The 4,966-nt window shown below is 48.9% G+C and overlaps 1 protein-coding gene across 1 annotated transcript in view; it reads left to right on the top strand.

Moving 5' to 3' along the window:
- Nucleotides 1–4,579: 4,579 nt before the first annotated feature.
- Nucleotides 4,580–4,966, top strand: part of PITX3 (paired like homeodomain 3) — a 32,836-nt gene continuing 32,449 nt past the window's right edge. Inside the window, exon 1 of the mRNA XM_019502492.1 lies at nt 4,580–4,848. The gene's annotated coding sequence lies outside the window, so the exon portion shown is untranslated. The remainder of the gene's footprint in view (nt 4,849–4,966) is intronic.

Raw genomic sequence — 4,966 nt, 5'->3', positions numbered from 1 at the left:
TGAAGTGCGGTGCCCAGAATTGGACACAGTACTCCAACTGCAGCCTGACCAATGTCACGTACAAGGGGAGGATCTTGGACCTGCTCGTGGTGCATCTATGGATGCATGACAAGGTGCGGCCTTACTGACTATGTCCTCACACTGGTGGCTCATGTTCATCTTGGAATCAGGACTCCAAGATCCTTTTCTGCCACTGTGCTGATGAGAAGGGAGTTCCCCAGCCTGTAGGTATGCTGCTGGTTCCTTCTCCCCAGGTGCAGTAGCTTGCACTTCTCTGTATTAAAACCCATCCTATTCTCATCCACCCACCCTTGTAACCTGTCCAGGTCTAGTTGCAGCCTGTCCCTCCCTTCTAACATGCCCACTTCTCTCCACATCTTAGTGTCATCTGTGAACTTAAACAAGGTGCTTTTCACCCCCTTGTCCAAGTTGCTGATGAAGATGTTGAACAGTGCGGGCCCAAGGACCGAGCCCTGGGGAAACCCACTGCCCACATCCCTCCAGGTCGAAAACAACCCATCCACCACCACTCTCTGGGTGCAGCCCTCCAGCCAATTTGTGACCCATCTGACTGTGTAGGCATTGACACCACAGTCGCCTAATTTTTTCACAGAGAACAAATGGCAGCTACAAGCTAGTTTAAGGAAATCTGATACTGTACACCTGGTACAAGCTACATGAAGGCCAGGATATGAAATGGCAATTGCTTTTTTGATGAATGATCACCTGTCAATAGAAAAAAAAAAACAATCATCCATTATCACTTTCCTGGACCTCCCTTCAGCATGTGATACTGTAATCCAGGAGATGGTGTTTTCTCACCTGAAAGAGATATAAAAAAATCACAATGTACAAAAGAATGTACAAAAATGGTTTGAATTCTTTGTAGAAGGATGCACCAGATAGGAAACTCCACCTTCAAATACTAGACACCTCACAGAGTCACATGAGGATTGTCTCTTGTCCTTTCTAACATCCACATGCAGCCTCTAGGTCAGGGTAGGCAACCCCCCAGCACGGGTGCCAGAGTGTAGCACTCAAATGCATTTTGCTTGGCACACATGCCTCTGCATGGGTAGCGGGGAAGGGGGCAGGGCTACACAGCAACAGCAAGGATTGGGCCACTCGTGGCTCCCCCATCATCCACCCCAGCACACCAACATCTTACAAGTTGAAGTTGTGGGTGTTTTCAGCACTGCCCAAAAATGTTGTTGATCCCTGCTCTAGGTGAACTGATCAAATAATGTGGATTCAAGTGCCAGCTGATGCAGACAACATCAGCTCTATCTACCCTTCCTTCCCTGTATATGATTGCCACCAAGTTGGCTCAGTGCTTAGATGAAATCAGCTCTCCAATGCTGTTCAACTAGTTGAACCTGAACCTCAGCCAGTCATAGGTGATGCTGGTAAGCAAAATAAAGTAGTCTGTCAAATTGGCAAACATCTCACTGTCTTCTTTGTTTGAAGTTGCACATCTACAAATGGTTAGTTCAGTCCATATATTAGGAGGGCTCTGGGATTCCTTGATGTCAATAAAGTCTCACAAAGCAACATCTACAGATTATGCTTGCTATCACCTTTGGATGACTAGAAGACACCATCCCAACCTGGTAGATGATGAGCTGCCTTAGTTATTTATGCTTCTATCATCTCTTGACTGGAACATGGCAGTGTGACATACATGGGCATAAAGCCCATGGGACATAAGTAACCACTTCAAAATGCTGCAGCAGGCCTCCTCAGCGACACAGCCTACTGCAGGTGCCTCACACTTGTTCTCCATTCCTTGCTCTGGCTCTCCATACAATACTGAATCACATGCAAGGTTGCAGGCGCTCTGGGTCTTGGGCCCAGGATATCTAAAAGATGAACTGCAACTGTGGGATGAAGACGATGGTCTCTGGTACAATGGAACTCTTCACCAAGAGGGAAAGCTCTTCTATTGAAGTGGCTTGTTTGGAGCCAGTCTGAAACTGCTACACGGTATTTTCAAATCAGTGGCAAAGGACACACCATGAAACATTCCAGAGAAATTCCTACGAGACCCAGTCCTGCGGTTACTTAGAGTTTGGACCAGTTCAGGTCTGAGGATCATCTCATCCAACAGTTCTCAAAATGATGGTCTACAAAGCACCTGCCAGTGGTCTATCAAGCTCTGATGCTGGTTCCCAGTTCTAGCTGCTAAATGTAAATAGCCAAAATACCTTTATTCCTTTAGGTGTTTTTTTTTCATTTGTTACTGTGTTTTCTGCAGGGGCACAATGCCATTACAAAAAAGGAAGTGACTGGTTGTCCTGTGGACAATTCCTCTTTTTACTATCTCCAGTGCCAGTGTGGTCCACACATTTTAAAAAGTGCAGAAGTGATGCAAGCACCTACTCTGCATACCTTTAAGAAATGCTTAGAGGCTTATCTTCCTGGAGTGATTTGACCCCAGCTGACTTCCTGTCCCTGATGATCTCGCAAGGTCCCTTCCGGCCCTAATGTCTATGAAATTTGTGTATGAGTCCCCAGTCTAGCTCATCTCTATGCACCAAGCAGAATACCTCCCCCAAGGGAGAAGATGTATAGTTCATTAATTTTCCCAAAGGTGGGCACGCCAAGGGTGTCTCTTACGTATGAAGTTCCCTCTGTTACCTCAAACCTTACCTATGAAATTGAGTTTTCCCATGAGATGTGGTAACAAAGTATCACAGATACAGTGGTAATGCTACTGTTCTTCTCAAAATTGGGGCTGGTATATGTAAAGATAAGTTGGTATTTGAGAAGAAAAAGAGTGATTCAGTGTATTGCCTTCTCTATTGGTTCTTGTTTTGAATTCTGCAAAGGGCAAACAATTGAACCGAGGGCTCAGGTTTACGTTAACAACACATGCTTCCAATGATAAAGTCAATGTGATGATAATTTCATGGGTTGCCCACTATTATGTGTGGGATACATCTGTTTGTGCATGGTATTGAACTTAACCCATAAAATCTAAGTCCTTTTAGCATACCTGCTCTTGGCATATTCATATTCCAATACATATCCATATGTCATGTTATGCATTTAACAGACTCTCTAAATACAACTCATAAATTACACAATATTAAATTCATTCCTATTCTCACAATACTACTTCCTAATCTCTAAAACATATCAGTGGGAGAGCTTGAGGGTGACCTTTGCCATCATAAATCTCAGGAAAGTTTGACATAGAAATGACCTCAAGGAAATCTGAATGGAAAAATAAGTATTTGACCCATCTAGGCCCACAGACACCTTCCAGTGATAAACCCTACCATGCAATACGCTCCAGACTGGAACATAACAGCAAAAACACCACTCTATACCACTTCCCCACCTGCTTGATTCTATGCATTTGAGTTAGTGGGACTACTGCTATGACAAAAGTTACACACTGATGTGCAAACATTTGCAGGACTGGGGCCTAACAGTGCACTTCTGGACAGGAAATGGAGAGCAATACAGTACCACACTCGAGTAAGGTCTGATTGTGCAACACTAAAGTGAATGAAAGCTTGATCATGGAGTTTAGTGGGAGAAGAATTTGTTCCTAAAGCTACAGAGGGTATTAGGTTGACAGGATGTGCATGACTAAACTAGACTATATCCTGTATACTGGAATAACTGGCTCTAGCCTTGGAAAAGTGACATGTATGAACAACAGAAGTACAGTATTATTGTAGTATTAACCTCCAGCTTGGCAATCAAAAACATTCCACCTGTACAACCAACAGATTGCTCACTGTGTCACTTGCTTTCCCCAGCAGCTATGCCTTGTGTCCCTGGCTGAAAGATGGAAATAAAAACGCTCAACACAGGTGCTAGGGTAGATGAGCTCTCTGTCACTAGATCTCAAAGCTCTTTATAAACTATCATTGAAGTGAATGCCTAAGGGGGAAAGGAGAGCCGCAAAGGCAGAGGCAAAGATCAAAGTGTAAATGATAATCTAGAAACTAGATGGTAGGGCACCATGCTAGTGGGCTCTCACTATGATGAGGGCACTTGTCAACTGAAGTGAGACCCGTGTTTGGTTGTACAGCATGGAATCCGTCCTGGCTTCCCAAGGTATTTATAAAGCTGCACACACTGCAGTATCTCACCTGCTGAATCATCAGAGTACCCCAAAGGCCCAAGAAGGAGAATGGCTTGTTTAGCAAAGTCCACCAGCTGACCAGCAGGGGCTTCCCGCTGCTAAGGCCCTGGGGGTGGAATGGAGAGGCACCATCCGCACTGGGGCACCGGCTAGCAGGAGGGAGCAGAGTGGGGGAGAGGTGCGGCTTCCCATGTGCTGGGCTGCCTGGCTGGAGGCGGGCACGAGCCCCGCTCTGGGCGGCCTAACACCGCCCCGAGCGCCTCGGAGCGCTGAAGCTCGAGCAGCTGTAATAGGCGGAGAGAAAAGGAGAGGGGCAGGGGTTTCTCCACCCGACCAGGCAAGTGCATGGGGAGGGCCTCGGGATGCAAATCGGCCGGGCGAGGCGCGGGCCCTGTGCCGGCGGGGCGGCGCCGAGGGGCTCACAGCTGGAGCGGGGTGGGGCCAGCCCCGGGACTCGCAGCTGGGCAGAGGGCGGGCTGAGCGTGCGGAGCCGGGGAGCAGCTGGCTGGGGGCGCCGGCTGCCTTCCATAAAGTGAATGGCCGCAGTGAATGGGAGTCAGTCGGCGGGGATCGGCCTCCTGCTCCCTCTCCATGTGGCGCAGGCGAGCAGAGAGGCGCAGAGCGGCCGGGGAGCCAGGGGGACTTACTTTGTGACGGGAGCCCAGGAGCCCGGGTGCAGGGGTGGGGGCAGACGTCTCTCCCGCGCCCAGGATTAAGGCCGCCCGGCAGAGCCGGCGTCAGGACCCGCTGTAAGTGCTCGCCCCGCGCCGCCGGCTCCTTCCCCTCGCGCCCTCCAGCACGTCCACAAGGGGCCAGAGGCTGCCGGGCCGGGCAAGCGGGCCGCCGCCGTGGGGCAGAGCTCGGCCG

This window comes from Gavialis gangeticus, unplaced genomic scaffold, assembly GCF_001723915.1.
Source record: "Gavialis gangeticus isolate Ggan-Ray unplaced genomic scaffold, GavGan_comp1, whole genome shotgun sequence".
Classification (NCBI taxonomy): domain Eukaryota; kingdom Metazoa; phylum Chordata; order Crocodylia; family Gavialidae; genus Gavialis; species Gavialis gangeticus.
This window is presented reverse-complemented; position numbering and strand designations above follow the sequence as displayed.